Source organism: Podarcis muralis, chromosome 8 (assembly GCF_964188315.1).
Source record: "Podarcis muralis chromosome 8, rPodMur119.hap1.1, whole genome shotgun sequence".
Classification (NCBI taxonomy): Eukaryota; Metazoa; Chordata; class Lepidosauria; order Squamata; family Lacertidae; genus Podarcis; species Podarcis muralis.
Window position 1 is genome coordinate 74,870,327 of NC_135662.1, and position 12,784 is coordinate 74,883,110.

Here is a 12,784-nt window from a genome sequence, read left to right on the forward strand (position 1 = left end):
ATGGGTGAATCTGACAATTTTGGGTTTTCTCAGCTGAAGAAAGATGATCCATCTGCCATCTTACCTTCCTGGAAATTTCAAACAAAGTAGTTTCAAAGGGGAGGCTTTAGCATAAACTTGCTGAATTATAATTTCTGAAGATACTCGGCTTTGAGGTCGGAATTGAGACAATGGTTTTTCCTCTCCCACTTCACAGCATTGCCAGGTTGACTGTCTCACTCCTCTCTCTCCAGGGGAAGTGGTTTAAGATGTCTCCAGAAGGGGAAAATATTTCACTTGGAGGAAGAACTTTGAGCTCAGTTTTCTCCAACCCTCTAGACTGCACTAGAGAGATCCCATTATCAAGAAATGTGGATGCTGCAGAATTTGGTGGCATCCCTTATTCTATTAGAAACATTACCTTTGCAGAACTAGCTTCTGCTAGTTGTTAGCCGTTATCATGAGCTATCAATTTGCCTCAACATTAATTTCTAATATGCATCTCTCCCCTTTAAGATATCACTTCTTGTCTTTAACCGATGTGCAGATTCTGCATTTGTATCCCATTTCACACACCTAAGATTAGTAGTAGATCTTCAACCTTTTGTCATCATTGAACAATTTTAAAATAAAGCTGCTGCTTTTAAAGATCATCCTTCACTAGACAGGGAATAAAACCTTAAAACCCCTAAAGCTCCGAATTTTTCTCCAGGAAGAAAGCTGGAGGATTTTGATTTTGAAAAAAAAAGTGCTGATATGTGCCAATAGAGGTAAGCTCCCTTCTAATCGCCGCAAGCATTCTTAAAGAGGAACATACTTCATCTACTTCAATAGTCTATTGTAGTCTAGCATTCCACTTTTGTGTGCTCATTAACTTGGTTAACTTCTTAAATAGCAATTAGAATGGAAGGTGTAATTTGCTTTTGGATACCTGACACTGAAGCCTTAGTTGTTTCATGCCAATAAGACATTCACAAAAATAAGTAAAAAGTTAATTTATTGTAAATTTGACTCTTTTTTCAAAAGCACCCCGCTAGTCATTTAGTAAGAGAAAACCCACAGCAACTCTGGTTGAAAAATGTGTCCCACTGCATGGAAATTCCCCTTACAGGGTTGTAATTTCCTAAGGACAGACTACTTGAAATCAATGGACCTAGGCAGTGGCGTAGCATGGGTTGTCAGCACCCGGGGCAAGGCAAGTAATTTGCGCCCCCTAACCTGTGGATTTGCACCCCCTAACCTGTGGATTTGTGCCCCCTAACCTGTGGATTTGCCCTAACCCCAGATGTTGCGCCCGGTGTGGCCGGCCCCCCTGCACCCCCCATGCTACGCCACTGGACCTAGGTAAAGGTACCCCTAACCGTTAGGTCCAGTCACAGGTGACTCTGGGGTTGCGCGCTCATCTCACTCTATAGGCCGAGGGAGCCAGCGTTTGTCCACAGACAGCTTCAGGGTCATGTGGCCAGCATGACTAAGCCGCTTCTGGCGAACCAGAGCAGCACACGGAAATGCCATTTACCTTCCCGCAGGAGCAATATCTATTTATCTACTTGCACTTGACGTGCTTTCAAACTGCCGACCTTCCGATCGGCAAGCCCTAGGTTCTGTGGTTTAGACCACAGCACTACCCACGTCCTATCAATGGACCTGCTCATGACTAATTTACATTTTACCATTTCAGTGGGCCTGAGTCTTCTGCATGTGGCCCATGATACCCTTTCAATCCAGTCATTCCCATCTGCCTTACATATACGATGGCAGGTAAAGACTGCCAGTTTGCATTTCTTAGTACAGAAAGTATTGACCTGATGTACAGAGATCTTTCCTATTCTACATAATCCAAGAGGGTTCTGGAAGCTTCTCTGTGTGAAACAAACAAGCAGAAGGTTCATGATGTTTGGGTTATTCCCAGTGCTTTTTTCCTGGGGGAACACAGGAGTACACATGCCCCCTAAACATATTGTGAATCTTTATACTTTTGTCCATTTACTGTATTTATTTTTCCCAATTAGAACTATAAAATGGTGATTTTCATTAGTCCAAATGAGAGTACCCCCTAAGCATTTTATTATTTTTTTAAAAGAAAAAAAGCACTGGTTATTCCTTCAGAGAAGCTGAGTACAGCTGGCTTAAACAGGTTCTGTTATCTCTTCTTCAAGGTCACGCTGGCTGTAAAAATAAGCCAGAAGGAGCCTCGGTTTCACTTTCTCTTCTATCTTGCTTCCTTCTGGTGTGGTATTCTGTACATAGTATGCTTAGTGTAAGGTTTATACTTATAATAAGTTATTGTAAGTTTAAGTTAAGTCTGCTGCAAATCCGGTCCTCTCTTAAAGAGGGCCCGTATTGCAGTAAGACCTGGGAAACTGACACCCTGTGTTGTGGGTGGGTACTTTTGGACAGACACAACACCCGATTGGTAGGTCCCTCGAAGCTGGGTGCAATCTGGCCAATGGGATGCAGTCCAAATGGTTTGAGGGACCTATTTATGCCCATGCACGTGACCCAGAGCTCCCTCTTTCGGTGCTTGCATTTGGAACACCCGCCCACCTCTCCCTACTTTTAGGGCTTTGCACTTGACCTTGCTATGCTGTTGTGCGTCGTCTGTCGTTGGGACAGGGGCACGGCAGGAATTTCCCCCACTTGGCTGATTGGCTGTTGCATTTGGGTTTCGCCTGCTGCGTAGCAAATCGTCACAACTTGTAAGGTTGTGGATCGGCTCTGGTTCAGGTGATAGGGATGGGAGAATGCTCTCGCCATCCCTATGTGAAGAGTATTCTGTTAAAGGAATCCAGGGACTCGATGGTTTAGTCAACCCCTGAGAGGGGGTTGTGCCTGTGCCTGAGTCCAGGGGGGCATTTGGGTGGTGGAGTTAGCCCGTTCCCAGCTTTCCACCTATGCAGGTATTCACCCTTGGCTGACCTATGCTGGTGTCCTGGGTCAGCGCTACCTGCATGGCAGGGAGCTAGTCAAACCAGAGCCTATCACTTTCTGTAATCAACAAAGTTGTGGCCTAAATTCTGCCAAAAACCAAAACCAAAAATGTGCGTCTTGTGTGAATTTATTTAGGGGGGAGGTTTCTAGGTCTGAACATGCAACTGGATTTCCTATGGACTGTGCCAATCCTCAATGTATTGAATTTGTGACTATTATGCTCATTTGCCTTCAGTAGCAGTAAAGCTCTGCTGGATGAAATATTGCCTCTGGTCTGTTTTTTGGGAATCCTGCAATGCGTTTATGTTTTTACTCTGCTAACTATACATCAGAATTCTACTCTGGAATCAATATTGAGTGGGGTTTCAATGGTTTCCTGGCAAAACCAGGAGTTCCCTCTTTGGATGAGCTGCTGGGGAATTGCAGAGTTAAGGTGCTTGGGTGCTGTGCTGGAGTTCTTTGGTGTCCTGAGACCCTCATCTTGGAAAACCCATTTGATAATCAGTGCAACCTAAAACATGTCTACTCAGAAATATGTTCTAAAGTTTAGTGTGGTGACAGCCACCCTTTGGCACCCCCTCCTGAGACACATCAGACAGGTGCGAGCGTGGTGTAGTGGTTAAGAGCGGTGGACTCGTAATCTGGTGAACCGGGTTCACTTCCCCGCTCCTCCACATGCAGCTGCTGTGTGACCTTGGGCTAGTCACACTTCTCTGAAGTCTCTCAGCCCCACTCACCTCACAGAGTGTTTGTTGTGGGGGAGGAAGGGAAAGGAGAATGTTAGCTGCTTTGAGACTCCTTAGGGTAGTGATAAAGCGGGATATCGAATCCAAACTCTTCTTCTTCTACTACTATCTTTTGAGGCATCTATTGAAGACCTTCCTTTTTCAGCAAGCTTTTCAAGTGGAGAAGCTGATCCCAGCCTGTATCTGTATCTGTACAGGATTTAAAATAGCTTATAAGTATGTAATTGTTTTTAATTGTTTGCATATATTGAACTTCTTTTACATATGGAGCTGCTTGTAATTGGTTTTTATTGTCGATGTTTTGGCTGTGAAATTGCTTTGAGGAGCAATTCATAAATAGAATCAAATAAGCACATAAATGTAAACAAGACACAGCAGAATCTGCCCATGTGATGACCACCTGGTGGAAACTCTTACTCATATGGCTCTTAAATGTAAACTATCTGGTGATCTCCACCAGGAATTCCTAGAGCAACTCTGCATCCCCAAATGGAAACCAGAGTCGGAGGTCATACACTTTCTACTATTGGGGGATGACCAGGAGCTCACCAAGTTAGTGGCCAAATATATTTACCGTATTTTTCGCTCTATAAGACGCACCAGACCACAAGACACACCTAGCTTTTGGAGGAGGAAAACAAGAACAAAAATATTCTGAATCTCAGAAGCCAGAACAGCAAGCGGGATCGCTGCACAGTGAAAGCAGCAATCCCTCTTGCTGTTCTGGCTTCTAGGATAGCTGTGCAGCCTGCATTCACTCCATAAGACGCACACACATCTCCCCTTACTTTTTAGGAGGGAAAAAGTGAGTCTTATAGAGCAAAAAATACGGTATCTGGTATTATGTCGTCAAAACACATTGCAGACGACTGATCTCTTTGGAGACCTAGAGATGTGACAATAGTCTGCTCTGCCTCTCCTTTCCCCCCCTTTTTTTTCTTTTTGGTAAATGTTTTGTGCCACAGGGTGAGCGGGAACTCTATACTGTTATGTTATGGATGTTTGTATGTGATGCCAATAAAAGGTTTGACAATGATTAAGATTTTGCATTATAATCTAAAACTCAACACAAGGATCTGTTCTTTTTGCCCTCTTTCCTAGTTATCCTCCTTGCCGTAGTATTTCTACTTTCTGCCCTCCCAACCCATATTTTTATACACATTATAGGAAAAAAAGGGGGGGTGAACAATAAAATATGATATTTTTTGTACAAAATCTAAAAACCTGGGTCTATTAATTCTTCCTTTGCTGCTGTATTCAGGAAAAAAGTTTCTGGTTCTTTCTTTCTTTTTTTTAATGAAACATAACAAAAATCTAAAATGAAGAGCTATATTCTGAAAGGCAAAATCCACCACTGTACTCACTGTGATAAGACATCTGGATAATCACCAGCTATATCGCTGTATATAAATACTTGGCTTTCTCAGTACCATGTTCCAAATGCCATCAAAACTACAGAATGAGAACGATGCCTTTTAAATATTTCAAAATGGGATTTGTCCTGTGCTTATGTTTAACTTTCATGAACATGAAAGATTGGCAACCCCAGTTGGAGAAAGCTGGAGACTGACTGAGTACACCTCGGCTTCAATATCATGCAGCATTAGCAAACCTATTCAATATCGCTTATTGCTAATTTGTGATATTTTAAACTACTTCAGTCAATGGTGAAAGAGCAACTGGTGGGAGAGAGTCATCACCTGTTTTCCATTTATTTGCTCAGAATTCCTCATGCTGGTTACCACCCATTAGGCCAGGCTTCCTCCAGATGTTTTGAGACTACAATTCCCATCATCCCTGACCATTGGTCCTGCTAGCTAGGGATCATGGGAGTTGTAGGCCAAATACATCTGGAAGGCCAAGTTTGAAGAAGCTTGCACTAGGCAATAATGCCCTCCCCCAACCTCTGAATCTTCTTCCCCTGTGGGGAAAACTGCAGCTTAGGGCACTTTTGAACAGGTGAATGGCAAAAAGTGGGAAATAATAAACAGCTCCACCCTCTTCCAATCCCGTGCTCACAACTGGCAACCTTCCATGGCCGTTACACAGTGGAAATAAACCGTTGGGTGTTTGTTCACTGTTCACACATCTTTTGCATCTTGTCGAATTTGGCATCCAAGCTGATATAGTAAAACTTGTGGTCTGGCAGGAATCAGCTGGCAGCTCATTAGAATTTCTCTAAAATGCATCAAAGTCAGTCACTCCTACTTTGTGTTTTAAGGAAAGCTTTAATGTGCCAGGCACTGGTCAATGGCTGAGCCATTTAACAATGAACTAAGTCTGGCTGTGCATTTTTACCGGTCGATGAATGCAAGCTGAGCATCCACACAGGTCACAAACTATGAAGGTAAGTGGCTTCGCCTCACTTCAATTTGTGCTCTTTCAGAGTATACACACGGCTTTTGTTGAGCTCAACCAGAAACCGATGGAAAGGGAAGATTAAGTCCTGATATACATTAATTCCTCTCACACTGCATTCATGTTTCCTTCTCACAAACACAGATAATTGTCTACTTGTTACTTATGTTTGAGAGAGGAGAATGTGAAGTGTGAGGGGGGTTTGTTCACACAAGTCTGTTAGCATGACTTCCTCACAAATGACAAACATTTTGCTTTAGTGCGGTAACTTTAACCATGCTATCACAAGCTGTGGTGGTTATGTGGCAACCAGATACAGCATTCATAAAACATATGCTGGCTGAGACCCTACCTGCCCGCAGACTGTCTCATCAGAATGATATATGCTCTAGTTATCTCCTTCTTGGACTACTGCAATGCGCTCTATGTGGGCCTACTTTTGCAGGTGACTCTGAAACTACAACTAATCCAAAATGTGGCAGCTAGACTGGTGACTGGGAGTGGCCGCCGAGACCATATAACACCAGTCCTAAAGGATCTTCACTGCTTCCCAGTATGTTTCCGAGCACAATTCAAAGTGTTGGTGCTGACCTTTAAAGCCCTAAATGGCCTCAGCCCAGTATACCTGAAGGAGCGTCTCCACCCCCACCGTTCAGCCCGGACACTGAGGTCCACGTCCGAGGGTCTTCTGGTGGTTCCCTCACTACGAGAAGTAAATTTATAGAGAACCAGGGAGAGGACCTTCTCAGCAGTGGCACCCTCCCTGTGGAACACCCTCCCATCAGATGTCAGGGAGATAAAGAATTATGCAACTTTTAGAAAACATCTGAAGGCAGCCCTGTTCAGGGAAGTTTTTAATGTCTGACATTTTTTATATATATATTTTGATGGAAGCCGCCCAGAGTGACTGGGGAAACCCAACCAGATGGGTGGGGTATAAACAATATAAAATTTATTACTACTCCTACTACTCCTACTGTTACTACAAAGTTTTGTCTTCATACATACCTGCTGTTTCAGGGGCAAATATGTCCAAGCACTAGAACTCAATCTCTACAGAGTTCCTCCTGTGCAGATCAGAAGTCATGCAATACCCCCAGCCTAGGAGAGTTTAACTAAAGGCGATGGATGCCATTGGAGGAGGAGGTTGTGTGAACCAGACCTTAGGTGGCTCCTGATGTAAAATGACTGGGGAAAGGGATGAGTTTTTAATCTCCCAAAATGTTCAGGATTTTGGCTGAAGGGTGTATGTTTTTATTTTTTTAAAGAATCATTGTAGGGTTTTCTGAGAGGGGTAGAGAGGTCTGATGTGTTTAAAGTTTGAAAGGCTTTGAAAGTGCAGTAACTGGACTCAATCTTATGGATTGGGGAGAGGCTGGGGGAAAAGACACATCTTTACAAGACATCTGAAGCAGCTAAGGATAGTATTTCACAAATGACAGAAGAAAGAGCATTCCACAGAGCAAAGCAATCAGGGAAGGTGTCCATGTTCTGGTCACTGCCTTGATCTATTGTATATGGTATGGTTTCATGGGGAAAATTTCCCAGGTGATCTAAGTAATCTTATAGCTTTACATATGTGCAGAACACTTTTCAGAACACTTTTCATTATTCCCGCTTTATGTTGCCTTGGTATGTTCTAGTTAACAGCCAGTTTTAGTTAACAGGGTGATTGGCAGGTCAAGTTTATCTTTATTGACACTGGCTCCATTGTGGAGCATTGATTCATCTGATGCACTCAGATCACGGGCCAAAATGCTGATCTAGCAAGAACTCTGTGGAAATAGCTATTGCAGAGGATAACACCCCAAAAGTGCAAGCTAAAGGTTAATTTAGAGTTTTCAAGCAGTTAGTGTGTAATAGCAAGGATCATTCACAATTCAGAGCTATTTGGCAGCTTTGGCTGCATCCAGAGAGTCCTGGCTTCAAACAACAGACCCCCATGTGTCTCTATTTTCCAGGGACAATCCAGGATTCATGGAAGCTACCCCAGTTTTTTATTTGATCCTGGAATGTCCCACTTTTCCTTAGGATAACCCTAGTTTTCAATTTCAATCCGTTACCCCCGAGGATGTGGACAGGCTGCTTGGACGCGTGAAACCAACCACCTGTCTCCTTGATCCTTGCCCATCCTGGCTAATAAAAGCAAGCCGGGAAGGGCTGGGCGATGGGCTCTGCGGGGTGGTGAATGCTTCCCTCTGTGAGGGAACATTCCCAGATCCGCTGAAAGAGGCGGTCATTAAACCGCTTCTTAAAAAACCATCTTTAGACCCGGCCAGTATGGCCAACTATCGCCCAGTCTCAAATCTTCCATTCTTGGGCAAGGTGATTGAGCGCGTGGTTGCTGAACAACTCCAGGCACGCCTGGAGGATGCGGACCATTTGGATCCCTTCCAATCGGGATTCAGGCCTCACCATGGGACTGAAACTGCCTTGGTCGCGCTGGTTGATGATCTCCGGCGAGCTAGGGACAAAGGTGAGAGTTGTTTCCTAGTTCTGCTGGATCTCTCAGCGGCCTTTGATACAATCGACCATAACATCCTTCTGGACCGCCTAGAGGGGCTGGGAGCTGGGGGCACTGTCATACAGTGGTTCCGCTCCTTCCTCCTGGGCCGTGTTCAGAAAGTGGTGGTGGGGGATGAGTGTTCAGACCCCTGGGCCCTCACTTGTGGGGTGCCTCAGGGTTCTGTCCTCTCCCCCATGCTTTTTAACATCTATATGAAGCCGCTGGGAGAGATCATCAGGGGGTTTGGACTGGGTGTTCATCAATATGCAGATGATACCCAGCTCTACCTCTCTTTTAAATCAGAACCAGTGAAGGCAGTGAAGGTCCTGTGTGAGTGCCTGGAGGCAGTTGGAGGATGGATGGTGGCTAATGGATTGAGGTTGAATCCTGACAAGACAGAAGTACTGTTTTTGGGAGACAGGGAGCGGGCTCGTGTGGAGGACTCCCTGGTCCTGAATGGGGTAACTGTGCCCCTGAAGGACCAGGTGCGCAGCCTAGGAGTCATTCTGGACTCACAGCTGTCCATGGAGGCGCAGGTTAATTCTGTATCCAGGGCAGCTGTCTACCAACTCCACCTGGTACGCAGGCTGAGACCCTACCTGACCGCGGACTGTCTCGCCAGAGTGGTGCATGCTCTAGTTATCTCCCGCTTGGACTACTGCAATGCGCTCTACGTGGGGCTACCTTTGAAGGTGACTCGGAAACTACAACTAATCCAGAATGCGGCAGCTAGACTGGTGACTGGGGGCGGCCGCCGAGACCACATAACACCGGTCTTGAAAGACCTACATTGGCTCCCAGTACGTTTCCGAGCACAATTCAAAGTGCTGGTGTTGACCTTTAAAGCCCTAAACGGCCTCGGCCCAGTATACCTGAAGGAGCGTCTCCTCCCCCATCGTTCTGCCCGGACACTGAGGTCCAGCTCCGAGGGCCTTCTGGCGGTTCCCTCATTGCGAGAAGCCAAGTTACAGGGAACCAGGCAGAGGGCCTTCTCGGTAGTGGCGCCCGCCCTGTGGAACGCCCTCCCATCAGATGTCAAAGCGATAAATAACTACCTGACATTCAGAAGGCATCTTAAGGCAGCCCTGTTCAGGGAAGTTTTTAATCTGTGATATTTTACTGTATCTTTGGTTTTTATGGAAGCCGCCCAGAGTGGCTGGGGAAACCCAGCCAGATGGGCGGGGTACAAATAATAAATTATTATTATTATTATTATTATTATTATTATTATTATTATTATTATTATAGTTTCATCAGTTGGAGGGTATGGAGTTATCTAACTGCCGAGCCATCTGAAGGCAGCCCTGTACAGTAGAACCTCTACTTGCAACCGCCTCCACTCGCGGACGCTCCAAGTTGTGACCATGGCAAACCCGGAAGTAACTAGCGGGTTTGCCGCCATTTGCGCCTGCGCAGGAGAGGCGATTGCCATTTGTGCATGCGCAGAAGTGGGCAATTGCCACCCGCGCCTGCGCACAACGGCACCTCTCCCAGCGACCCGTTTCACCATAAGGACGGGCCTCCCGAATGGATTGTGGTCGTGAGTAGAAGTTCCACTGTATAGGGAAGGTTTTTTAATGTTTAATGTTTTATTATGTTTTATTATGTTTTTATATATGTTGGAAGCTGACCAGAGTGGCTGGTGCAAAGCAGTCACATGGATGGGGTATAAACAGTAACATTATTATTATTACAGTGGTACCTCAGGTTAAGTACTTAATTCATTCCGGAGGTCCGTTCTTAACCTGAAACTGTTCTTAACCTGAAGCACCACTTTAGCTAATGGGGCCTCCTGCTGCCGCCGCGCTGCCGGAGCACGATTTCTGTTCTTATCCTGAAGCAAAGTTCTTAACCCGAGGTAATATTTCTGGGTAGCACTGTATTATTATTATTATGGAATAGGACGTCCCTATTTTCATCAGAGAAATGGTGATGGGTATGAAACAAGTCTCAACCAGTGGAGTGAGTGTTGTTTAGCTGCCAGGTGGAACCAAAGAAGTGTTCCTCAGCCTGAGTTTCTGATATAAAAGGGTGAGCATATTTAGTATGTTTTGTGGTAGTGGTTTCATTTTGTTAGTCTGGTCTCACATGCTTTGCTGTCTGGCTTCTTCTGCAAACAGCTATTTGCAGCAGTCTCTCTGCTTCAGTTCTGTTCAGGCTATCGGTTTATGTCTCACTAAAAAATTCCAAGCCTTTTCCTTTCTGAATTTGGTCTATTTTATTCAACCACTTCTTCTAAGCAGCCTCAGCAAAGCAACTGCTCCCCCAAGCGGACAGCTTCCAGAAGGTTCCACCTGACCCACTTGCCTTCATGCAGTGTGGGTTGCGCACATTGACCCTCAATGAGGCATATGAATGAAAACGGGGGCTAGTTGATAAACATGTTAATGCTCTCACCAGCTTATTCAACTTCTTCCCATTCAAAGTGATACATCGAGCGAGCAATTTGCATTCAATTAATCTGCTAATGAAGAAGTGGGAATTGCTATGGAGTGAAACTCCGCTTAATTACCTAATAAACAAGTAGGAAAACATTTCAAGTGGACTAAATGCTTCAGTTTGGTGACAGAAAGTGCTAAAGGCAAAAAGGAAATTACTTGCTTTTGTCTTCAGTGGAGAAATTGCCAGTTTTGAGCTTATATCCTTCTCCTTCTCTTTACAGCCATGCTCTTTTCCAGAAGGAGTTTAAGAAATCAGTAACCACTGGGCTGTACTCATGCCTAATTTAAAAATGTAGCATCTACTGCCTGAATAAATCGACTGAAACAACACTCTTTCCCTACCTCTGTATAATTATTTAAGGAGCTGATGTATGTGTTCTTGCTAGGGATGGAATTTTCTGAAAATGTTGGTGTCAAGCTTATCGACGCAGATGTTTTTTCTAATTTTCAACTTTCTCCTTGAGCTCTGTGAGAAGGGCTTGTATTTTTGTGTTGGTTTTTCTTTTGTACAGGTTCTGCTAATAGCACACCCCCCCTTCATATGGTGTATATGTTATTGGTGCCAATACACATTCAGGTTATGACTCCTCCCCAGCACTAGACATTAGGCAACTTTTGCATCAGGAAGGATGGAAGAACTAAGTGAAAGTATTTATTAATTCTATAGGGCACAACCATGCTTTCCAACTACCTTATTCAATAGCTATAATTGGGGGCGTGCAGAACAGAGAAATCTTGATGAAACCCGAAACACTTCTCCCTTTAAATTTCTCCTCGAATAATCAGGGGGCAGCCCTACCATTGGCAGCTGTCTATTATTATTATTTTTGCAAAAATTTTATTAGTTTTTACAATATCAACGGCAAACAAAAACATAAAACAAACAAAACATAACAAACATAAATCCTAACCTTATTGAAAATAACAGTTATTTACTTTGTAAAACGACTTCCTCGTTTCCCCTTAGTTGAATTTCATTGCATATCCTTATAACGGTTTTCCAAATCCCAATTTTAATACCCTTTAAATTAAACATTAACATCTTTAAATCTTCTCCTTCTTGTATTAAACATATTATTTTGTCAGTTAACATAAGTACAATCCTAAGCCCATTGAGTATCTGGACGCTATTTCCAGTTATTTTAGCTTAACAAATTTAGCTAAATAATCATTAAATTTCTTCCATTCTTCGTGGTGTTCCTCCTCCTTCTGGTCGCGGACTCTTCCGGTTAGATTGGCTAGCTCCATAAAATCCATCATCTTCATCTGCCATTCTTCTACTGTTGGTAATTCTTGAGTTTTCCACTTTTTAGCTAACAGAATACGAGCCGCAGTTGTGGCATACAAAAATAGATTAACATCTTTCTTGGGCAATTCCGAACCTGTTATTCCAAGAAGAAAGGCCTCTGGTTTCTTTGTAAATGTATATTTCAACATTTTTTTCAATTCATTCTAAATCTTTTCCCAGAAGTCTTTCACCTTGGGGCAGGTCCACCACATATGAAAGAATGTTCCTTCCTTTTCTTTGCATTTCCAACATATCACAGTTATGATACATCTTTGCTAATTTTACAGGAGTCAAATACCATCTATACATCATCTTCATAATATTTTCCTTTAACAAAGTACATGCGGGGAACTTCACCCCTTTCTTCCACAATCTTTCCCAGTCCTCAAACATTATATTATGTTCTAAATCTCTTGCCCAATCTATCATCACCGATTTAACTTGTTCATCTTTTGTATGCCACTCCAGCAAAAGCTTGTACATTTTAGATAAGTTTTTACCTTCAGTATCTAACAACTCCATCTCCAACTTGGAG